This window comes from Pinus tabuliformis, chromosome J (assembly GCF_031772625.1).
Source record: "Pinus tabuliformis cultivar Carrire ecotype Pingquan chromosome J, CPIR1, whole genome shotgun sequence".
NCBI classification, from domain to species: Eukaryota; Viridiplantae; Streptophyta; class Pinopsida; order Pinales; family Pinaceae; genus Pinus; species Pinus tabuliformis.
The window spans coordinates 54,656,705-54,683,239 of NC_142295.1; the positions used below are offsets into that span (position 1 = coordinate 54,656,705).

Below are 26,535 nucleotides of genomic sequence, written 5' to 3' on the forward strand. Positions count from 1 at the left end.
GATCTGCATACAAAACCCATTGCCCAGTGGGTTACTGATACTGCTTTTGGAGCCCCCCTGCAAGCCAATCGAGGAATTTGAGGAGGAATGAAACTTAACCCAACCATTGTTTGAGCTGCTTGAAACATAAATTCTAACAACCCACTATTTTTTGGCATAGAGAAGCTGTAGTCTACTTGATTGATCACCTGAGTAGGAACGGGCGACAGCAAAAGAGGAGTGCTCGTATTTAAAACTGGATTGATGCTTGAGCCTGCTTTTCTTTCTCTTTATGAATCAACTCTTCTACCTTGGGCAAAATATGCAATGCTTGGGAGGAAGACTGCAAGAAATCAAGTATAGACTTCAACTCCTTCGCAGTATCTTTGTCAGGGGAAGGTAGTCAAACAGATCTGTAAAACACTTCCACACATTTGCATTCCCATATTTTCTTAAGCACTTGTCATAAAATCCATACACTTGAGTAATTTGCCTGCTTTCATGGTTTCCTTGTAGTATGGTAATTCTATCCCTGTAGCGCACTTTTAAAGCAACTAGCAACGAAATGAACTCATCATCCTCACATAGCTCCAAAACATTTATATCTGGATTTTCAATTACAATCTATTTTTCAGCAGGGAGAAATTTGTTTTGTTTGAATTCCATATCTCCAATAGAGCGCACTAAATTTAAGCTTCCATTGATACGTTCAGCATGAATGAATCCTCCAGCTCAAAGAATTCGATCCCTTTAGATCTCAAGCTCTGGCTTGTGATCTCGTGACAAGTTGTATGCCTGACCCTTTCTTGAAAGGACACAATGGGAATCACCAGCATTTGCCACAATAAGCTGATTATTTTGAAAAAGTGCAACACATGCCGCGCTTCCAGAAGTTGGCCCAGAAAAAATCAACATGTGGTCCCTCTTCAAATGCCCTAATAAGTCAATGAATTTTTTGAACTTATCCCCAAGTATAGCTAATTTCCTCCAACCCCTTTTCCCACGCATCATCTCATCCATCCTGTAAAATGCTCTTCGAAGACTTCCACATAAATCACCATTTGTGTAGGCCTCACTCTTCAAAACTTGTGTATGAAGATATTTTAGAACTGCCTTCTGATAGATAGTTTCATCAAGTTCCTTTTTCTTAGTGACTTTCAAATTTAGGATACCTGATAAGATGTTTCTGAGATTTGGCACTTGTTTAAGTAGAGGCAGCGTAAATAATTGCTCACGTGGCCCACTTTGAGTTACGTCATTCAGGAGCAATTGGGCCAGTGAGTTGAAGAAGCTATATCCACCTTCTCGGTCTAAAACAAAGCAATAAGCATCCCAACTGTGTGACCAACGAAAAGTAACAGAAGAAGAAACGGAGCTTTACTATTGCTACCTTTTGCCAAGATGGCAAAAATTTGCATTCCCATACCAAGCGCTCTTGAAAATATGTGTATGCAGAATGGAACACGATACAGGATACTCATAAAAATGCACTGGATATGAGGCCAACGATAGACTAAAATAGAGAATTGACTCCTTTTGACTTACTAACGAGACTCTTATCCAAACTGTTTAGACTCTAAAACCAGATGAAAAGACTAGACCCAAAACTGACACCAACTCTTTGACAAATTTTAAAAAATTGATGTCCAGAATTTAAAATATTTTTTCTTGAGTGATAACAGTTTCCTTTCCCGTCTCACACCCCGATGTTGGTTTCTATTAACTCCTCCTCTACCTATACCCCTATTTCTTTTAAAAAATATCATATTGCAACAAATTCATTGTATTAATGCCAAGTAGTGGAAGATATCATACCAATCATCAAGTTAAGCACAAAATTTCGAGTTTAAAACACCAAATACGAAAAAAAGTTAAATGAGGAAATTGAACATCATATATATATATATATATATATATATATATATATATATATGATCGATCCAGGTGGTAACAAAGGATCGATTCAAATCATCTCGAATCTCAATGTAAGGAACAAATCCCTTATCGAAAATAAGCATATCTAGAAATATACACTCAGACTAAAACTGTTTAATCGAAGAACGTGACTAATAATTAGTGGATATGATATATGAGGATAGAAAACATCAAATCCAAATTAATATAAAAGAGAGAACAAATTGCAGTAACGAGGCATATGTATATGTATATATACACATATGTATAACGAGGCATATGTATATGTATATATACACATATGTATAGATACACATATGTATATATATAACCTTTAGAAAGTAAACTAGATAACTAGAAAGACTTAGACCCATAGTATAAATGATTGTATGGAATATGGTATTGTAGCATAGATTTTGAGATGTATCATTGTATGAATGAGAAATTACGTTTGTGTAGAGATAGCTCCTGCAACTTGTGCACCAGTGAAATGACTCAACTTTTGACAGAAATACTATGCACGACCTTTGTGTGGGTTTTTTCCCAAAGCCCTAAGACCTTAAGAGTTCTTGCACGCGGTAGTATAGATTAGTTAAGGTTTGTTTAGGGTTTTAATCAAATTCGTAATAGGGAGAGTGACCATGCTCTTTAACTGGTGTCACGGGATAATCATAAATGAATAAGCTCAATTGTTGATGAAAACAAAATGGTTTTAAGAAACATTGATTGAGTAATTGAGATTTCTAAGGAAGGTAACAATAACGATTGTGGGATTTTAATTTATTAAGTCACTGACTAAATAGAACATGCCAAGTTTATTAGGGTAACCTTGACCAACCGTGATTAAGTCAATTTCTTATGCCAAATGTCATGAAGTACAATTATTTTGTGAGTGTTATTAAGAACAAATAAGTAAATCATGCTAATACCCTTGTCAGTATTAAAATTGTTTCTGTATTTGCTAGAATAATCTTTAATGAGGCTATGTATATTGCGAAGGAGGTTACTAACCCTTAAACAACTAATTTTAAGCAAAATGTGCATCTGATCAACATTTTTTAGCTTTTAAGGAGAATTATGTGAGAAAACCAACATTGTAGTAATGAGATCTCCTTTATCTCCTATATTCGCTAATCTTTTCATGGAGAAGTTTGACAAAAGATATTTTCAGACATGCCCCCCTGAAACCAATAAGATGAAAGAAATGTGTGGATGGCCCCATGGGAGTGAATAACTCAACAAAATCTTTGAACACTTTAATTGCTTTTCAAAATACATTAAATTCACCATGAAAAGAATCCCCTTCTTGGATGTGTTGATAATTAGGAACCATGATGGGTACCTTGACCACAAAGTATATAGAAAATGACCCATATAGATAATTATCTTCATGTGAAATCTCATCACCACCCTACTAAAAAATATTGGTGTTTTTAACACCTTAGCCATAAGAGCTATTAGAGTCTTTGACAAAGAGCACTTTAAGCATGAGAAATATCACATGACTAAGATCTTTAGGAGCACATGATTTAGAAAAAAAGGATTTTGGAAGTGCAATGAGGAGAGCCATGGAAAGGGAAAGGGGTGAGATTTGGTCTATAAACAATTCTAACTCCACCAAGATAGCATACATTAAATTCAAAGGGTCATCCAAAATATTGCCAAGATATTGAAAAGGAAGGAAATTAAGGCCTCTTTCAAATTCATGAAAACTACCAAGGTGGAAAATTAAATCACTATGTTGTCCACCAGGACTTGAAAGGAGGAATCTGTTTATCTTGTAGTGTTTACATAAGTGGATATCTATGACCAAGTGTGTTTCTCTCCATCGAAAGAAGGTTACACCATCACTATGTCATCCACCAGGCATTGGAAGGAGGAATTTTTCTGTCTTGTAGTGTTTACATCAGTGGAGATCTCTAACCAAGTTCATTGCTCTCCATCAAAACAAGGCTACACCATCACTATGCCGTCCACCAGTACCTCACTATGGATTCTTGAAGGTCCATAATAGGTCACATTTGTACATTTTTAGGAGATACAATTTTATGGGTATTGAGATTACAAAAGGTGGTGGTTATTTCTACTACAGAGGTTGAGTATATTTCAACTATTGAAGGATTCAAGGAAATGATTTGGATGAGGAGGTTCTTGGAAGAATTGAGCTTGTAGTAAGAAAAATATGTAATAAACTGTGATAGCTAAAGTTCCATGGTTTCATGTATGGTATGGTGTATGACATCATGTCCGCCAAGAGAATTACGTACACATATACCAAACAAAGTTGGGAAAATGTGCGAGGTGAACGGTGCCAAAAAAAGGTTGGGTCGTCAGAGGTCAGACGAGTCCGTAGATGGAGTGGCCAAAACAGTACTGACACAGTACTCTCAAGTTGTAGAAAATAACCTATAGCATGGGAAAAATTTCTTACTGATGAGATTAGCCACAAAGATAAAATTTTAAATGCATCGACGATTTGACGTTAAACCTAGAACCAAGAAACCCATGTTCTACCATACATAATACAACTATCCACAAATTTTCCAGGTTAACTGAACTTATAAATATTCATGTAACTAAAGCATTAAATACTTGGATGTGTTTTAATACTTGTAAATTATAGCACAAGAATATGTTTGAGTGTTAGTATGCTTTGGAATAACTCATAAAATTGGTCATGGCTAAGAGTATATGGAGCTTCTAGCATTGATATTTTCTAACCAGTAACCCTAGATTCTTGGACGGAAATAAAATATTTTAGAGAAGGAGATTCTTTTCTTGGGGTTGTGTAGTCTAAAAGGGAAATAGAGCTAGGAGTTGAGATTTTGATGGGACTATTGAGTAATTTTGAAGGTTAAAGGGGGAAAGAGAGATAGGAGTTGAGATTTTGATGGGACTAGTTGAGTAATTGTGTAATTATGACTAATGTGTATATGTGTGAAAAAAGAAATATTAAGGGTTGATTTCATATGAGAGATAGAGTTGGCCTAAGCACCCATCCTTTTGATATCATAGCCTTAGATTCAGGGTGAGTTTTTGTAGAGAGTGAATGTGCAAAAAAACTTATGCTTATGTGGAAATTATTACTTCTACATTCAGTTGGTGAATACCCTTGGACATAAAAGAATGTCCGCCATTGGAAGATTTGGAAGTTTTCGTAGGGGGAATGATACCAAGACTGCAATATGCATCGGATGATGATTTGACCAGGGAACATAGAAGATAAGGATGGCTCGGACGAGATTCATTAGAAGTCTCAGAAAGGGAAGTAGAGAGAGGATCATCAGGGATAACAGGGAAGGTGCCCATGAAGGTCGATAGAGAGGATACAGTGGGGAAAATTAAAGGGGGGGAGACAAATGCAGATGATATAATGCAATGTGATAAAGATGCAAATAAAGAATATGAAAATATAGTATTAGAAACAAAAGGATGAAATTGAGTGAGAGGAGATGATAGATTACCGAAGTTAGACAAGCAACAGTCGCTGCACGTGATTTGGTGACGGGAGGTGAGGGAGGCCGAAGAGGTCCTGAGCTCGTACCATGCTGCTGGGCTTTTGCAGGTAGCTTATCTTGAGATCCAAATGAAACATATGTTGCAAGATCATCAGTCTGTGAATCAGTAGGAGGTTTGGAGATGATCAACGGACATTACTTATACAAGTGACCAACCTTATGTAATTGTCAACACCTGAAATGTACTCCTTCATAATCTAGGATCTATAGACGGGAGGTGTTCCTCATTTAGGCTAGCCTTCAAACCTTCACGAGTATTAAGATGGACCAACATGCACATCATAGCCATGTTTCCAATGACAATGTAAGATTTGTCATAGTCCAAATAAGTCCCGAGCGCATTCCCAATGCGATTGAATATGTCCTCGGACCATAGGTGAAGAGGTAGAATAGGCAAACGAACCAAGATAGTACCAGCCCCCAATTGTTCATGCTCTAGGTTGAATAGAGGGCTCCATCTCTTAAGCAAAATCAGTGTCAATTTAATGTGCCAGAATTTAGATGGTACCCACGGTACATATTCAGAGCACTGAAAGTGGAGGAAAAACCATCCACAGGATAAGGTAAACACCAAAGGTAATTCTTCAAGTATGTGACCCCAAATTTCCATGATCCATTGCGTGAGACGAGCTGAGTTGTAGGAGCGACCCTGAACCTGTCTGACAAGAATTATGTTTGCAGTGTTCATAAAATCATCCATTTGAAGGCCATCACGGAAGGTTAATGATATATTTTTGTGTCCCTCATTGATGCAATTAGATTTCTTCACTGCCTGGGATGCTATACCAGAAGTCAGGTGGGAGGGGTCTACAGAAGATGCGCCAAGATATTTGCAAACCTTAGTCTTGGCGCCTGAATCACTAGGCAGTGAGGTATATCCTTCAAAGCAACCTGATGAAAGGGAAAAAGATGCCAAATGGGGAAAGGTATGGTTAGATACCAGTAGAAGAGAAGAGTGAGGGTACATATTTGGAGGGTTAGAAGGATAGGAAGTCATAGAGGAAGGGATACACAGGTGTTTCGACAAACCAGATGTAACGGTCAGGTTCAGATGGGAGGCTAGAAACTGTAGGGAAGCCAAAGAAGGGGGTAAGTAGTCAGAAATCGATAGGAAGAATGAGGTGTCTAGTGAGCCAGAACCCGACAGAGAGATTGACGAAGGACTGGCATATGACGAGCAGTTATGAGATGGAAAGCTAGGGTTGAGAAAACTAGGCACCGAGAAAACCCTAGGTTCACCCGCTAGTGTAGAAAGGAGTTGCAGAGGAATCAAAGAAGTCAAGAAAACCATGTGAGGTGGAGAGACTATCGAGATAAGCATGAAATCATAGGGATCCTTGGATTAGTCCACCAGATCATCCTCCATCTCAGCTGACCAGTAGCGACAGAAGATCTACAATATATTTGGGCCAGCTGACAGTTGCCAATATTCATAAAAGTGTTTGTCAAAGGGGTACCCAGGTGCTCGTGGATGGGGCAGTGACCATCAGATAGCAGCAGTCACCAAAGACAAGAGGAGGGACCCTTAACTAAACTTGCCAGATGAGGAAACCCTAGCTAAGAGTATATGGAGGTTGAAAAAATGCAGTCATAGAGCCATCAATTGAAGTCTTATCAAAGGAAGCCAAAGATTTAGCTGAAAGGAGAATCCTATTTAGAACCATCGTACATGGGTAAAATTTATCCCAAATAAAAATGTAATACTTACAAGTGACCACAATTAACAAACTCCTTAATCTCGACAGGAAATTCTCCACCGATGGTATTGTTGGAAAAATTGAATAAGTAGAGACTCGTAATATTACTCAAAGATGGAGGAATACTTCCCGATAAATCATTTTAATTCATATCCCTACCAAAATCAGCAATGATTCATGATGTCACAAAGTGTAATTATTCATAAAAACAAGGGTTTTTGGTGTATTTTTTTTATAGAGTAGCCAGTCTCTGTAGTTTACCCAACTCCTTCAGAATGAACCTAGAAAACCTACAACCTGTCAATATTCTAATATGAGCTAAAAATTATTCCATTATAAAGTATTCAAACAAAAATACCAACGATTGAATTACAGGGTTCAAAATGCTTACAATGTGTGAAGGTATTGCAAATCTACCAAAGTACTTGGAATCAGTCCTGTCAGGTCAGGATTGTATGACAGATCCCTACAATGATGACTTCACTTAAAAAATCTACTTATTATACCCTCTTATTTACCATGAAAACCCAAGAGGGCTTTTGTTAATATTATTCTAATTTCATCTAAAGAAGGAAGATGCTCTATATAGAGGGTAACACTGAAAGATCCATACCCACTACATTGCATGTTCAAATGTTAGATAAAATGTACATAGTGCATTGACTACATTAAAAATAAATATGATTACACCCAAGGAAACAAATCTCCAATATACGTGGGGGAGTTCAAGCAAATGAACTCTACTTCGCAACCTCAATATTCATTGGAGAAACGGGTTCGGATGGTATCAACTCTATGATACCCTTGTGATTTCTTCATCAATCAACTTAGAGAACTTGTAGTGCTAAAATCCACCCAATTTCAATCAACAATTTTCCATTGAGATTCATTGAATATAGAGTCCTATAAAATTTTATCCATGGTAATATTTAATCAGAAGAAACTTCGAACGTTTTCTATAGATCTCAAGAAATTTCCATGAACGACATGGATAATCATTTAGAATACGAGATGTTGTCATGATTTGAAACCAAGAAGCACAAAATACTTACAAATAATTTATTTGGTTACCGGTGCAAGAAAATCCATCCCATTTTAAACCACACGGATTCAGCCTTTTCATGTGGATAGTGTATTTCCCAATTGTTTTTGTATCGACAATAGGGTGTGCACTAAACACACTGAAATGCATAATTTCCCACTTACATCAACATTAACACTGTTAAATTTTTTCATAAATAAATGTACTTATTAGGTTCTCATTGACCAATATCGATAGAGCTCACCATCGTCGGTGTGTGTAAATCTTGCAGTAAACACAAAAGAAGAATGCAAAGGCATGACACGGAGGAGAAAAACATATGCAAAGAGACAAGACATGGCTAACGCAGATACCAGTGAAACAAAAACATGAAACATAAATGCATTAGATATCATCTATATGTTTTGAGCTTTATGTCATGTGATAATATGTTGGGGTTAATTTCCACATCTTTCCAACCAACATCAGTTTTCATTATATGGGAAATATGATGGTGGGATGGTATGTCGTGATGATGGCTCCCTCTCAGTGTAGTTGATTATTGTAAAGTCTTGATTATACTCCTCCATGGTAGACACTAGAATTTTTCTCACTACAAGTTTCACGTCAAAGTTACTATTAGAAATAACACTTAATGATGTAGGTGTGTAGGTATTTAGATTATTTTATTTGACAAAGGGTTTAAGAGGCAATCTTAGCTACCATCTAAGTGTTGGGAGTGAGTTGCATCATCCAACACAAATAATTTTTAATAACTTCATAGTTATAATCATGGATACATTACTAGAGTTGAATTATTTATTTTTACATTAATAAAACAATGTATCTTACTCACTGCAAATTTCAATACAACCCCCATTTGACCAACTCTAATTTTAACTGGTCCTCCCTACTTATCTATATCCAAACTTTTGCCTACATTCCAGGAACAAAGAGTTTAGATAGTGGATATTTTTTGCCTCTAAAAATCCCTTAGCCATGATCTCATGTTTGCCTCTATGGATTCCCTCAGGCTCTAAATCAGAATGAGAGGAACAAACATATATGGATTTATATATACATACGAATAACAGATAAATTCGTTCTAAATGTTCTCTGGTGATTTCTAGCATACTAATGTTAGATGATCCAAAAATAAAATATTATCATAGGTTATAAAGTTAGAATAAAATAATTATTAATTTAATATTTTAAATTAATAATTATTAATCTAGAATATTTAATTATTAAATGTAGACATTTAGAATTAGAATATTGTTGTAAAAGATATGACTCTACAAATGTGTCGTATCTTAGGCTCTAATTTAGGAGAATTGTTAGTAAGTTGCTTAAATAGCTTTTATTGAAAATGAACACTTGTTATTTTATAAGTGATCCATAATTAGAGGTAGTTAGGAAATTGAGCTTATAAATAGCTCATTGCAAGAGTGTTTTGATGTTCGGGTGTAAACTCTTGCAAAATTCCAGATGTAATTTACTTTCTTATTAATAAAATTATGTGTCTGAGGAAACTTCTGCATTATTGTGGTATCGGAGCTCCAGTAATGCTACAATTGATGTGAGGAGGAGATTCCAGTTCTACAGGAACATGGAAAACTCCATTAATTTGGTCAGTTAATATTTGGTATCTAATTTTTTTCAGGAAAAAAAATTTGATTATTGATTTTAGAATATCTATGGCTTGATGAAATAGTTTTCTTTTAAAATATGAAAATCAATATATTACAGTGTCTGGATCAAGATATTTCTGACCTTCCAGGGAATTTTTTGATTCCTTTTCCTTCTTCCTACTCTTTTTTCTCTTACATTTTTTTTGATGTACACCAACACTCACTATCAATATGAAAGTGACCACTGCAAGACTTTCAACTAAAGTCTTTGTGAGGAAAAACCTCAGTTTATCCTTTTTTGAATTTGACGAGAGATATAGGTAGCGGTTCCCAGTGTATTTGCCACAGATCAAATGAATTTGTAATATCTCTCATACTGGCCTAAAACTCTCAGAACCTGCGCCTGGAGATAATTGTGCGTCTAAAGAACCATTATAAGGATTTTCGATGTGGCAACTTTAAACTGTTGTTGCAAGCACATGGGATCTCCATGTTCTTCTCCTCGTCTTCCTCTTGGCAGATGTTGCATTCACCCAATTCAAACGCATCAACAACATCTGCTCTGAAAGTTGAAGAGAAACAGGTGAAGACCTTCTTTGATCCAAAGCTTGAAATCTATGATGCGGCTTCCAAGATTAAGATTATCAAGGAAGAAGGTCGGCGCACACTGACATCGAAGGTTCTAGAGACCTGTTTTGTAGATGTCACTAAAAGATTACATACAGGCTTCTGGAGACGCGAGGGATGGTTCCACATAATTTACTAAAACGTCTTACCCCTGGTTTGAAGGCACCGCCTTATTTAAATACTATTGCTCCCTCTTCATGTGACACATCAGAGCTACAAATATTTGGAATTTAAAGCAATTTGATTTATTGAACGTTTTTTACTCCAAAAGAAGGAAAGATTTTATGATACCAGAGATTCGTGCAAGGAAGGCATTTAGGACATTTACTGGTTTGTCATGGAGTAGAATTTTTCCATGCAGTTTGCGTAGGCTGACAGGAATAAGTCCCTTCAATTCTCTTTCAAAAGACCTCTTCACTCAGAATCAAAATAAAAATCAAAACAAAAAGTTATTTGCAACTTCTTTGATGACAAGAATCTTAATCCTCTTTGTCATTGGTTACTTCTACATTTTGGATTGGTGTCATTTGTGATCAAAGTTGAGAAAGTAAAGTTTTTTTAAATCACTCTGATAAAGTGATATTAATTTTGTAATGAAATGGAGAGGTAAGGTATATACTTTTATGTAATGTTTTATTATTATTGGAGTAATAAGGATTTTGTAATATTTGTGGAGTAATAAGGTCATTTGTAATTTTTGGAGTAATAAGGAGATTCTATTTGTAATTTTCTTTATTTTGGAGAGATAAGAGTGACATTGTAACTCAAAGTAATTTTTTGCTTTTAGGGGGGGCTAGAATGCATTTTGCATAAAATGTTGCAAGGAGTGTAAATCAGTCAAATTTTAAAAGATTTCATTGTAAAGTTTTAAGAGAAATTGACTAGAGCCAAGTGCAAAGCTCAGTGAATTTTCTCCTCCAACGACTATACGCGGGTCAAGGCCAAGCCTCGATAGATCGTTTTTTTTTGGCGTAGTGTGTTGCATGTTGTGTTTCCCATCTTGATATTTTTTCTGAGCCTGATTCTTGGTGTGAAGCTTCAACACTACAATGTCAAAGTTGATTAATTTGTTTTCTGATTCTGACAAATTTGTAAGGCACAAAATCTTACAAAACATGGCAATGCTGCATCGAAAGGACTCTCATTTATAATGAACTTTGACATGATATATGTGATGGTGCTATTAAGCCAAATAAACCCACAGATGGAGCTACACTAGAAAAATGGGGAGTTAAGAATGCCAAAGCATTAGCTCTCATTAAATATTTTGTTAATGATGAAATGTATGTCCATATAGCAAATGCTACAGATGCATGGTCTGCTTTGAGAATTTTTAAAGACTTCTTTGATACTCAACCTGAATAAAAAAAAGTTGATCTACAATTAAAATTGTTGCAACAAAAATTAACTGAAGGAGGTGATGTCCTTGAATACATCTCTAGACTTAAGAATATTAAGCAGGAAATCATTAATGTTGGTTTTTAAGGAGTAGATGATACTTTTATGGTCACAATTTTAATTGCTGGACTTCCTTCTTCCTACACACATTTTTTGGAAACTCTATAATTAACTGGAACGTTAGAGAAGCTAAAGTTTGATGAGCTCTGCGAAATGTTGACCCAACATGATAAAACCTTTGGGAAGAAAAAGAAAGTTGGTGAAGATGTCTTTTTCACAGAGGCCAGCACTAGTAAATCATCAATTGACAATTCTAGAAGCAGAGGAAGAGGGAATTTCAACCAGAATCAAGTAACACATAATGTACAAAGTCATGGTCGAAGCCAAAGAAGAGGAAACAACTTTAATAGTGGCAACAATTCAGGTAGGAGCAATTTTCAAGGCAGAGGAAACTGTCAAGGAAGAGGGCATTTTCAAGGAAGAGGAAATAATCAAGGTAGAGGAAAACCTCAAAATAGAAGTCAAAGCAGAGGCAGAGGAAGGTATCTAGGAAGAGGAAGAGACTTAAGTCAAATTTTGTGTCAAATATGTAACAAAGTTTGACATTATGCTGAAGATTGTCGAACTTCTATTGATAAAATACCCAAGTTTCATCAACACTCAGCACAAGTTTCAAATGATCAAGATGATGATAGTTCAGAATATGTCTTTACTTCTTCGTCGGAATTACAACTTTCCTCCTATCTTAAAAGTTATTATGAAGATGCTTGGATCTTGGATTTAAGAACAACTTAGCACATGACTTAACGACGAGACTTATTTTTGAATTTTCAAGATTGCCAACTTAATTCCATCTTTCTTGTAGATGATACAAAACATACTCATGGAAAAGGTGTAGTTAAAGTTTCTCTCCCTAGCATTGGAGAAAAAATGATTTCAAATGTATGGTATGTACCAACCTTTAAGAAGAATTTGTTATCTTTAGTCATGATTCGACAAGTAGGACATCAAATAATTATGGAAGATGGCTTAGTTAAGATTAATTCAGTTAAACAAAGCTTTCAAATTTTGATGGCAGGTTATGAAGATGGAAAATTGTTAAGGATGAAAGGGACAGTTATTCTAAGGCATTCTGACTTTGCAGGGGTAGTGACTATAGGAATTTCACCTATAATATTGTGGCATGTAAGATATGGACATTTAAATTTTGAAAGTGTTTCTCAGTTGCAAAAACAAGGGATGGTTAAGGGACTTCCAACTTTAAAAAAGGAAAATGAAAAATGTGAAGCTTTCATTTATGGAAAACAAAGTCGAGAAAGTTTTCCAACAAGTTCATGGCATGCAAATAGGCTGCTGCAACTAGTTCACAGTGATGTTTGTGGACCACTATAAACTTCATTAGGTGGTTGCAAATATTTCTTACTATTCATTAATGATTTCAGTAGAATGACTTGGGTTTATTTCTTGAAGCAAAAGTCACAGACATTTGAAAGGTTTAAAATTTTTCACCAACTTGTTGAAAATGAAGTCAAAGAAAAGATAGGCACTCTCAGGACAAATAATGGGGGAGAATTCACTTCAAATGAATTCAAAACTTATTGCAGTGATAATTGCATAAGAAGACATCTTACAAATGTTTACACTGCATAGCAAAATGGAGTAGTAGAAGGAATGAATTGCACCTTGTTAGGAATGGCGAGATCTATGTTAACTTTCAAAAAGTTAAGTCCAATATATTGGGCAGAAGCAATTCATACAACTGTCTACTTAAGAAACAGATCTTCAACTGCTTCTTTAGATAGAATCACACCTTATGAAGCTTGGTTTAGTTTCAAAGCTCGAGTTGAACATCTTAGAGTTTTTGGATCAGTATGTTATGCTTTAGTTCCGAAAGGAAAAAGAACTAAGCTTGACTCAAGAAGTTTAAAATGCACAATGATTGGATATTCTCATGAGAAGAAAGGGTACCATCTTTTGACCAATGGAAATTTTTTTGTGAGCAGGGATGTAATTTTTGATGAAACAAAGAGTAAGAGTGCTGAAGAAATAGAAAATCTTCTTCAAAAGTAAGAAACTAAAGGAAGTCAAAGAAAAGGAAATATGCAAAGTCAACTAAATTCACCAAATTGGTATGAACTTGATTTTCCTTCATCTGAAGATGATTCATCCAGTCCATCTACTTCAACAACATAATCTGGATCTTCTAGCAGTGATTTTCCACCTCCAGAATATTCAACAGATCGACAAACATCTTTTAAATTAATCCCCTTTACAATGATGGTGACTTTTCATAATCTCAAACAAGTGAGCATCAACTACCAAAATGGGTAGTTCAGCTTTTGAAAGATGTAAGGCTTGATGAGCAGAATAAAACAAGAAATAGGAAGTCACACAGAAGTGAAGGAAATTTTGCCTTGATAGCAAATGATTTTACTGAACCTTCCACATACAACGAAGCGGTAAAACATAAAGAATGGCAACAGGCTATGATTGAAGAATATTGAGTAGTAATTAATAACAACACTTGGAAACTTGTTGATTGTCCTCAAAATGTTAAACTCATAGGATGTAAATGGGTTTATAGAGTTAAGTAAAATCAAAATGGAGAACTTGAAAAGTATAAAGCAAGACTTGTGGCTAAATTTTTTGCGCAGCAAGAAGGCGTTTATTATGAGGAAACTTTTGCTCTTACATCTAAATGGAGCACCATCCGATTAACACTTGCATTAGCCACTCAGAAAGGCTAGAAAGTTCATCAAATGGATGTAAAAAGTGCTTTTCTCAACGGGATTTATAGGAAGAAGTATATATGACACAACCACCAGGTTTTGAAATTGAAGGGCAGGAACATAAAATTTGCAAATTCATCAAGGCTTTTTATGGGTTAAAAAAAACTCCCCGATCTTGGTATGCCAAAATGGATGAATACCTTAGGAAAGTTGGTTTTCAACGAAGTGAATCTGAACATACTTTGTATGTGCGACAACATGGTTAATATCTGGTGATTCTTGTTATATATGTAGATGATTTGATCATTACTGGAAATGATGATGATCATATTGCATAGGTGAAAACGGAGTTACATGCAGGTTTTAAGATGACAGATTTGGGATTAGTTCACTACTATCTTGGAGTTGAAGTCTTCCAACGTCCACATCATGTTTTAATTTCTTAGAGGAAGTATGCAGCAAAGGTTCTTAAACGATTTGGAATGTAGGATTGCAAGCTCGTTCTTACCCCCATGGAGCAAAACTTGAAACTTTCAAAATTTGAAGGTGGGGCGAATTGTGGACAGCACTACTTATAGATAGTTGATTGGAAACTTGATTTATTTGACCAACACTCGCCCTAATCTATCTTATGCAGTCAATATTCTTTCATGTTTTATGCAAGAACCACAACAGAGCCACTGGAATACAACCAAAATATTTCTTCGATATATCCAAGGAACAAAAGATTTTGGTATTCTTTATAAAAAGACTAAAAACTTTATACATGGTGGTTTTTCAGATGTCGACTTTGCTAGAAGTATTGATGATCGAGCATCAACATCAGGTTATTTAATGAGCATGGGGTCAACAGAAGTGTCTTGGAGTTGTAAGAACAAGCTACAGTGGCCACTTCTTCAGCAGAAGTAGAGTACATTTCAGCATGGGAAGCAACATGTGAAATTGTTTGGTTGCGCAGAATTTTGCAGGACTTCAGAATTTCTCAGGCAGAAGTTACGTCATTATTCATTGAAAACCATTCAGCCATTAATCTTGCCAAGAACCCAGTTTTTCATTCAAAGACAAATCATGTGGACACCAAGTATCATCATATCAGATCTCTCATTGCCAAGGATGTCCTCAAGCCAATTTACTGTCCTTCAGAAGATCAGATCTCCGACATTTTCACGAAACCTCTTGGCAAAAAAAAAATTACTAAGTTCAGGGATGAAATTGGTATATATTGTAATGTATCTTTGGATCATAAGGGGGAATGTTAGATGATCCAAAAATAAAATATTATCATAGGTTATAAATTTAGAATAAAATATTTATTAATTTAATATTTTAAATTAATAATTATTAATCTAGAATATTTAATTATTAAATGTAGACATTTAGAATTAGAATATTGTTGTAAAAGATATAACTCTACAGATGTGTCGTATCTTAGGCTCTAATTTAGGAGAATTGTTAGTAAGTTGTTTAAATAGCTTTTATTGTAAATGGACACTTGTTATTTTATAAGAGATCCATAATTAGAGGTAGTTAGGACATTGAGCTTATAAATAGCTCATTGCAAGAGTGTTTTGTTGTTCAGGTGTAAACTCCTGCAAAATTCCAAATGTAATTTACTTTCTTATTAATAAAATTACGTGTCTGAGGACACTTCTGCCATTAACTAATTTGTTCTTTTATGTATGCATGTATAGTAATGATCCACAAGATGAGAAAGTTACACTTCAAAAAAAATTATCCAGGGAACAAGGCACTGGTTGGCAGCGTATGGCTTAGTGAGAAAGGCTCTCAACTCAAAATTCATATGGCCATTGGGTTTAAAAAATCTTCATCACTTCTTATTGACCCACTAGCAAGGGAAGCATCAAGATCAATTTCAAAAGAAGACTATGGTAGTAGATTCTCTAGAGAAAATATATTAATTGAATTTCACTTAAGTTGTCAATAAACACCCTTTCAACAAAGAAACTAGTGTTGTAAGTGCTAAGATATATACTATTTGATTTGAAGTAATTCTAGAACATATATATCCTAGTTTATAAAACATTGATTTCTTTTTTGTGGGGTGCATAATGTTTACCTTTCTTATGGACCATGAAAAGCATGTTGAAGGTGCCTTATTTTGGAACGTGCTCACATTAATCGTCCACATTATTGGGTATCACTTAAGCTAGGAAATGCGCAATGAAAAATGACCTATACATCAACATGGATATTTCATTAGAATGATTCATCACAAAAAATCTTGTATTATGCTAAAATATTTTACTATGTAGGCTTACTTCTTTCGATAGATTTATTATTTCTAGCTTATTGCTCAAAATTTTAAAATATGATATATTTTGAAAGAAGATAGATTATCCTAAAATTGTGGTGAATACATAACCAAGTGATGATTAATATGGAGAAACAATGAGATTTTGGTACATACTAAGGGTTGGGTCAATATGTATTATGACCATCATGTAGGCTCAATATAGTATCATTCAAGGAAAATATACATCAACTTTAAACAAAAGTACCCACATGTTTCCCATGTAAAGTATTAATGTATTAACATGAGGCTTAGGCATCACTAGTGAAGCTACCAACAACATGGAGATGAAACCTTGGATGAATAGATGATTAATAAGCTACCTCCTAGCTTTCATGATGAGGATTCATCTAGAGTTTTTAGAGATCTTTGTCTTCTATAGAAAAAATGGAATGGAGGCATGAAATTTGCAATTGAAACTACAAACTTATTTGTGCTTAATGTCAAGCAAGAAAAGCTAATGTCAATGTCACTGTTAAGGTAGCAATAACATAAGTTATTGGAGAATTTTTTTTTGAGATGACACAAATTAAAACAGCAAAAGGAGAGGATACAAAATTTCATGAATCAAGACTCTTAGTATAAAGTTTTCAAACATAATGTGACTGAATTTGTCCTTTACTTTCACAATTTGAGGAATCAATTTTGTCACTTATCATTGAATTCTTTAACGGTCAAATAAAAATTAGAAGGTGGAATTTCATAAGTGGCGAGAAAGATTCAAGATTTAGATGACATCATCGCATGGTAAGAACAATACAATTTTATCCCAACCAATGTATACTCTTTTCTACAAAGTGCAATATATTGGTTTTCCACCAACATTTATTAAACCTTATTTATGAAATGCATTTGAAGACATTGAGTCACTATGGAAAGATCATGATGGGCACATAGTTGAGGCCATGGAAATGATTGAGTTAGATAAAAGCAATTCTAGAAGATAATGGCCTCAAGGAATTCATTGATCAAAATATTTGTAAGCCTCCAACATCAGATGCTCAAGATCTGGCTGAATGGAAAAAGTGTGTGGCAAAGGTGAGGCATGTTATACTTGAGGGAGTTCAAGATCACATTGTCTCCAGTCTCCATGGCAAGGAAACTCCATACTCAGTGTGGAAAGAATTAACAAACCTGTTCCAGAATAGTAGTGACCATAGGATGTTGAAACTGAAGGACAAACTCAGAAATATCAAGATGGAGAAGGGAAACTCAATTATTAAATACTTGACCAAGTTCACTCATTTTTGTGATGAGCTTGGAAGTGTTGGGATTACTGTTGCTAAGGATGATATGGTGAGCCTAGCTCTTCTAGGACTCCCTAAGAGTTGGCATAGTTATCAGGACTTTGTCAATGGGAGGGAGAAGCTCGTAAATTGGGAACAACTATGGTTAGATTTGGTGCAAGGAGAGATTCGAAGGAACACCAGAGATGGATCCTCATCAAATACTGATGATGAGGAAAATTGTGCCTTAGTGGGTAAGGAGAATAAAGGGAAGGGGAAGGCGTCCCATTCCAAATCAGATTCTTGTCATGGGCTAGAAGAAGGACATGTCGAAAGTCAAGTTCTTTCATTGTCACGAATTGGGACATTTTTCTACAAATTGCCCACTCAAAAAGTCCAAGAAGAAGTCCTCAGGAGGAGCGGTAGGTGAGGCTCTTGCCTCACAATTTGAATTGGGCTTTACCCTCATCACATACATAGTGTCATCGATGATTTTTGGTGTATGGTACCTATATAGTTCAGCTTATTTCCACATGAATAATAATAAGGAGCTCTTTAGTGACTTGGAGGAGAAGGATCTCCATATGCATATCGAGATGGGTGATGAGGGGAGATATAGTGGGTTGGGTACAGTTACCTTTCAAAGGGAGTCAAGTGCTTCCCTCACTTTGCGAGATGTTATGTATGTTCTTGGTTTGAAGAATAAAGGTGTTCCTAGAGGTTATGATGTGATATTTAGTAAGGGAAAGGCATTCCTTCATCACATAGCCACGGGATAGGTAAAGAGGATAGGGATTCAGGTGAAGAATATCTACAAGTTGGAGGTAGAATATTGTGCTGCCTTGAGCACGGAATAAGAGAAGATGCAGAGCCCAAACATTGGTGAGTTGTGGCATAGAAAGTTGGGTCACTTGCATCATGGAGCTTTGAAAATCATGCAGCAAATTTCTACCAATCTTCCCAAAGGTACACTAGAGAAATTTGACACATGCAAAGGGTGTACTTTGTGAAAATTCACCAAAGCTTCCTTTCACAACAAAGACAGTCGAGCATATGAGATCCTAGATTGAGTCGATTCATATGTGTGTGGACCATTCTTGACAATATCCATAGCCAAACACAAGTATTATGTTATATTTTTTATGATTTTTCTCATAAATGTTGGATATTTTTCATGTAGAAGAAAGATTAAACATTTGCAAAGTTTTGTGAATTTAAAGCATTAGTTGAGAAAGATACTAACAAGAAGGTTAAATCTCTAAGGAGTGATAATGGTGTAGACTTTGTGTCAAATTAATTTAAAAACTTATGTGCAGAAGAAGGTATTAAATGAGAGGTCACAACACCTCATAACCCATAGGAAAATGGGGTGGCTCAAAGGAAGAGTAAAAGCATTGTAGGGGCAGCACGAGCAATGTTTCATGATCAGGGCCTACCACTACACTTGTTGGCTGAGGCATGTAACACAACTGTTTTGCATAACAAAAGCCCTCATCAGATTCTTGGAATGAGTACTGGTGGGCCCCAGTATTGTAGCAATAATGCTACAACTCCTGGAACTCCCTTCTTTAATTTTATCAACCCGGTAGTTCGTAACAAACTTGGAAGCGACGGTGTTGTATGCACAAGTACTAGCTCTTGTCACAGTTGTCACTTGATCAGCTGGCACAAGTCTGCTAGGAGCTTAAGCCAACTTCTATGAGCTCTTAGAAGAAGCTTTTTAATTGATGGATGAAAGCTAACTCGAACGAAGCTAATCTAATTGCAAAAAGAAACTGAAAGCCAAAAAGAAATGCAAACCCTAGCAAACCCTAATTCTACCAGCTAGTCCTACTGACGCAAAGGAGAGCATGCAACCTACTAAAAGGGATGCCATTACTTCTATGAAGGTAAAATACGTGTGTCTAGACTACCTCTATCTGAAGAAAACATCTTTTTGTATTTTTGTTTAAGTTGTTGGAATTATCATGCATGTGCTTCTAACTATTTTTTACTGTGCAGAGGTGGATCAAGGAGGAGAAATGCTTGGGAAAGGTTGGGAAGGTTCAGAGAGGGTCTAAGGGGTCCCTAACACCCTTCCAGAGAGTCTCACAAAGTTTGGCTGCCAAGAAACCGTGTTTATGAGCTTCTACAGGAAGTCTGCAAGGGTTCTACAGGATGTTCAGGATTTCTACAGGATGTTATGTAATTCTTCTACAGGATGCTTAGTAATGGAATTTTGGAGCATGGATGGAGGGAAAAAGGGGGAGGAATGAGTATGGAGGCGAAATAGGGGTAAAGGGGAGTTCAAGACTGGGAGGATGGAGTTGAGGAGAAGGTGTAGATGGCTGGACTTGTTCCAAGAAGACTGAAGTAATGTTGCACACAAGATAGGGTTATGAGGGCAGCATGGCAACGTGAGGCAAGAAACCAAGTTAGGAGATGGAGAAGATGGGTTTGAGGGAGTCTGGGTAGATAGAGAAGTGGTATAGGTGCTCTGCAAGTGGTTTTTCAAACTGACCAAACAAAGACATGCAAGAAAACAAAGATCTAGTTATAAAACCTATGACCTAGTTACTTCACTCTAATCTGACCTAACAGCAAAAGGAAATGAACAGAAGTTTATTTGCAGTGAAACCATGTGAAACAACTATGAAACTAAGTGATCATAAACCTAAGCCTGCATCCAAACTGATATCAAGTTCTACGAACGAGATTCAAACACTAATGATTGCATGGTGAAGCAAAGAAAGTGTTTTTGTTTGGGACAGCATGGTTACTTCAACTCCAGCCCCTGATCCAATAAGGAAGAGGTGAAACCAAAAGCGTTTGCTGACCCTTTTTTGGAGCTTTTTCCTGTTATTATCCTACCAATATATTCTAAACATAAACAGCTACTTTAACCATCAAAAGAAATCTAAATAACGAAGCAAGATCTAAATCTAAATAGCAAATTTTATTTTAAGGACGCAACAAACACATAAAGATAAACGAAGGAGGTACTGGGCGCTTGAGATGGGCCCAACCCCAAGAGCTACAGCCTCCCAAGAGAGATTTAGAGCTGGTGCAAAGCTGGATTCATCTTTATTGATCAAGAAATGAAGAGTTACATCAAAACTGTCCACAAGAAGGACTTGAAAATGAGCTGAAAGCAAAGCTAATCTATTGCATAAAAATCGAACTACAAACTAGCTAACTAATGGCTACAAAATGACTAACCACTAGCTACTATCTACTGGCTAACTAGCTAACATCCACTGGCTAACCAAAATGAGGTCCTAAGCCTTCTTATTTATACAAATTGAGGACCCAACAGTCCTCCTAAACTTTAGGGACTCGGCTGCCCAAAACTTGTAGTTAACAGCAGTCCTACTTGACTTGCTTGGCTGCCCTTGTGCTAATTGATTCGGTGGCCCTTGAACTCCGAGCTGATGGTGGAGAATTCGAGGTAAGGGCCCATAAATGAGGGGGACACCTTCCTACAAATCCTCTCCCTTGTTCTCTGACGAATTTGGCTGCCAAGTGCTCATTAAGACCTTCAATTTTGTCTCCAAGTTGACCAAAAAGGCTACACAAAGCACCCATTAGAATTGTTGGCATAATGACTAACCAAATTCACTCTATTAGCATAAATATAATCAAAACATGCAATAAAATAATGAGAATGGTGGATTAAGTCAAATTAGGAGGTTAAATTATCCCAAATAATTATCCATTTTTGGGGCTCATCAAGTACTCCAGAGGAGGCTTTCTCAAGGAAGAGACCAGATGTGGGGTGCCTCGGGATTTTTGGGCCATTAATATATTTCCATGTGACCAAAGATGCACGGAAGAAGCTTGAGCCAACAATAGAGTTGGGGATATTTGTGGGGTACATAGATACACCTCACAACTATTAGGTGTACCTGTCGACCAATAGGATGATAGTGGTTCATAGGCATGTCAAATTCAATGAAGATAAGGCCACCATATGTTCCGTTGAGAGGGAGCTTTAGCTACATGAAGTTGAGGAGATTTTAGCTCCTAAGGAGGAGCCTCAGATTGATATGGAGCAGCCACATGGAGAGGATTTGGGAATGGAGACACCCACTCAGGAAAAATATTCCAGAGATGGGAGAAAGAACACTAGAGAGGCTAATAGGTTATTACAGTATGCGAGAGAGAATGTGGGAGCACCCACATAACAATGTAGGCAGAGGATGTCACCTAAGAGGTACACTGGATACATGGCTCTTATGAGTGGATGTGTTGAGGAAAAGCCATCTTATTTTGAGGAGGCAGTGCAACAACTGATTTGGGTTGATGCCATGGTTGAGGAGTATGACTCCATTGTCAGGAACAATGTTTAGGATATGGTCCCAAGAACGGAAAACAAGTCAGTGGTGAGTTCTCGATGGCTTTACAAGGTAAAGCAAGCAGTGGATGGTAGTGTGGGGAAACATAAGGCCATGTTTGTGGCCCGAGTATTTTATCAGGTAGAGGGGATTGATTATGATGAGACCTTTGTTCCTGTTGCAAGGTACCCTTCAATCACATACATTTTGGCATTATCAGTGCAGATGGGTTGGAAGATACATCAGATGGATGTAAATACATCCTTCCATAATGGAATGATTAAGGAAGAGGTGTACATTGAGTAACTTGAAGGTTTTGAGACCTTTGACTACGATTTGCATGTTTGAAAGAATAACTTTGGCGTAAATCACATGTAGACAAACATTTGTCGACGCGTTTCGAACCAACTAGTGTGGTTCATCGTCAGGACAAGTTGAAGAAACAGATCCAGCTTAGCATGATAAATAGTCCGAGCAGAGTCTCCAACGGCTAAATTGACTAACGGCTAATTTTGACCTTAGGGCCCAGGTCTAATTATTTTAATATTATTATTATTATTATTATTATTATTTATTTTTATTTATTTATTTTTTTATATTATTTATGGAAATAAGTTAAATTAGGTAAAAATATTAACATTAATGGTTGGTTTAAAAAGAAATTTAATTATTTATTTAAATTAATTAATTATATATATATATATATATATATATATATATATATATATATATATATATATATATATATATATATATATATATATATATATATTTTAATTAAAGTTATAATATTAGGTTAATAAGATAAAGGTTAAGATTAATAAGAAAAATAATATCAATGGTTAGTTAAAAATAAATAAATAAATAATAATAATAATAATAATAATAATAAAAAATAAATAAATAAATGAATTAAAAAATAAAATAAATAAAGAAATAAAGAAATAAAAATAATAATAATAATAATATCACTAATTTATTTATTTATTTATTTAAATTAATTCATAGTTATTATATATATATATATATATATATATATATATAAATTAAAATCATAATATTAAGTTGTTAAGTGACAAATAACTTAATGGTTAGTTTATTTTTAATTATTATTATTTATGGAAATTAGTTAAAAATATATAAAATAATTTAATTGGTTGGTTAAAGAAGTAATTTATTTTTATTTAAGTTTTATATATATATATATATATATATATATATATATATATATATATGAATATGATGAGAATTTTCATTTATTAATTTAATAATAATTTATAATGGAGATTTTAAAAAAGTAATTTAATAGTTATTTATTGATAATCAAATATATGTATATATAATTTATAATAAAAATTATAAAGTTAGGATAAAATACTATATAAATAAATAGAATAATTCAAAGGTTAGCTTTAAAAAGGTAATTTATTTATTTAATTAAATTATTTATTAAATATTGTTAATGTTGCATATATACATATATATTCTAAAAAAAAAAAAAGGAAGGAGGGGGTAGAAAAACCGACTAAGAAGAGAGTGCTAGAATCCAACACTTACTGATTTTCCAGCCATCATCTCTATTGAGATTGCTCGGCTTCTTTTCAATCTCAATAGCTTCCCTCAATTTACGATGGTGGAACTGAGCGACTTTGGCAACAACCTTGGCCTCCTCAATACAAACCTGATGCTTGGTATTTTCCACATGCTCAGCTAATGCTGAAGACTTGGATCTCCCATGTCTCAGGTCAGCCACATGTTTGTAGATCCTTTGACGGATGGAGCGCCCTGTTTCCCCAATATAGGGGGTCCCACAAGAACAAGGGATCAAGTAGACACCCTTCATGTCCTTAGGGTTAACGGGATCTTTCACCGATCGGAGGGATTTGCGAATGGTGTTGAGGGGCCTAAAGGAAGAGGGAATATCATACCTTTTAAGGATCCGAGCAATCTTGTCTGTGGTTCCTTGAACATAGGGAAGATGGACACCTGGATGACGCTCTTTTGGCTCTTTCTTAATCAACGCATTTTTAGAGGCTTTATGGAAAGCCTTCTGACCCAGGCGTCTACTATATCCATTCTCCACAAAGACATTAAGGAGATGGGATCTCTCCTTATCAAAGCTCTCACGATCAGAGATCCTAAGGGCATGAGTAGCGAGGGTGTTAAGAACACCAAACTTTTGAGCATGGAAGTGATGGGAATCAGCATGAAGATACTGCTCAGTATGCGCTTTCTTTTGGAACACAGAGTGGGAGAGAGAGCCATCTTTATTCTGAGATATAAGAATATCCAGGAAAGGGAGGCAACCATTGACCTCTTTTTCCATGGTGAACTTAATGGCAGAGGACCGGCTGTTGAGGTGATTAAAGAAACGATCCAACTCCTCCGGGCCATGGGGCCAGATGACATTAGTGTCATTCAAAAACATTTCCCAAAGCTTAGGAAGAAGACGAGATGAGGATAAAGCTTTGGCTTCGAAATCTTCCATAAAAAGATTCGCAACAATAGGGGAAAGAGGGGAACCCATGGCAACACCACAGGTCTGCTCAAAGAATTCACCCTCGAAACAAAAGAACGTGGAAGTGAGACAGATCTCCACCAGATGCGCGGTATCGGGATCTGTTAGGTGATAGATCACAGAAGCCTCAATTCAACTATTGATTTGCATGTTTGTTGACTCAAGCGAGCATTGTATGGGTTGAGGCAAGCACCCCATGCTTGGCACACTAGGATCGATAGCTACTTCACCGGGTTGGGCTTCACCAAAGTGAACCAGATGAGCAACTCTACCATATTGTGGTGGAAGGTAAATTGTTTATTATTGTTTTATATGTCGATGATTTGATTCTCACAGGCGATGAGAAGCTGATCAAGTCTTGCAAAGAGTAACTTGCAAGAGAGTTCAAAATTAAGGACTTGGGGCTTATGCATTACTTTATGGGCATGGAAGTATGGCAAGATGATGGGAAATTTATTTTGTCTCACAGCAAGTATGCCAATGAGATACTAAAAAGGTTCCACATGGAGAGAAATAAACCCATGGAGACTCCTCTGACAGGTAATTGGAGGAAGGAGGATGCTGCTCTGGGTGAAGTAGTGGAAGCTATTGTTTATAGGTAGCTTGTGGGTTCACTCATTTATTTGGTGAACACACGACCATACATGTGCTATTTAGTTAACCAACTCAGTCAAGAAATCATTAGGTCTACCAAGATGTATTGGAAGGCGACCAAGCATGTGTTGAGATACCTTAGAGGCACTACTCAGTATGGATTGTGGTATATATGGATAGAGGGAGTGAAGCTTCAAGGCTTCACAAATGCAGATTGGGAAGGGAGTCCATCCGACAGGAAGAGAACATCAGGAGGGATCTTCAGTATCGGTTCAATAATTATTTCTTAGGATAGCAAGAAACAAAGATCAGTTGCACTCAGTTCAGTAGAGGCAGAGTACATGGATGCTAGTCAAGTAGCTTGTCAGGTCATCTGGATGAGGAAGATTTTGGTTGGTTTGCTTGCAGCAGATGGATCCAATAGTGAGTTACTCTAATAATCAGAGTTGTATCAAACTCTCTGAAAATCCAGGTTTTCATGATCGGTCCAAGCATATTGATATCTGATATCATCATCTGAAAGATTGTGTACAGAGGCAGATTATGTTGTTGGACTATATTCCCGCATAGGAGCAGGATGATGACATTCTGACAAAGGCATTGCCAATATGTAAATTCAAGTTTCACAGAGGCAAGATCGGGGTAGCCGATAATCCCTTTCTTGTTTAGAGGGAGTGTTAAAAATACCAACAAGAAATTCCAATTTAATTTGTCCTTGAAATAAATTGTGAATTAAAATTGAATTATATTCTCATAGAAACTTGTAAATAGTTAATTAAGTTAAATTGACTTAATTGACTTCATAATTTTGATTTGGGAGTCTGTCTGGATTCATGTAAGTGTCATCCCTAAATTTTAGGGGTACAAGTTGAGTTTATTGGAGTTGTAATTAGATAACTCAGTATAACTGAGTTACAATCAATTAAACTAGTTCTAATTGTTGGAGGAACTAGTAGAGGTGTATTAGTGAGTCAGTTCACTAGTGCATCATCAGTGATGCTCTAGTTAACTGAAGATTCACTCATAAATAAATCATGCATGTCAGTTCAGAGGAAGACC

At 35.9% G+C, this 26,535-nt stretch overlaps 1 pseudogene; it reads right to left on the reverse strand.

The window, feature by feature from the left end:
• Window positions 1-345: 345 nt before the first annotated feature.
• Window positions 346-26,535, reverse strand: part of LOC149225468 (putative protein phosphatase 2C 11 pseudogene) — a 50,894-nt pseudogene continuing 24,704 nt past the window's right edge.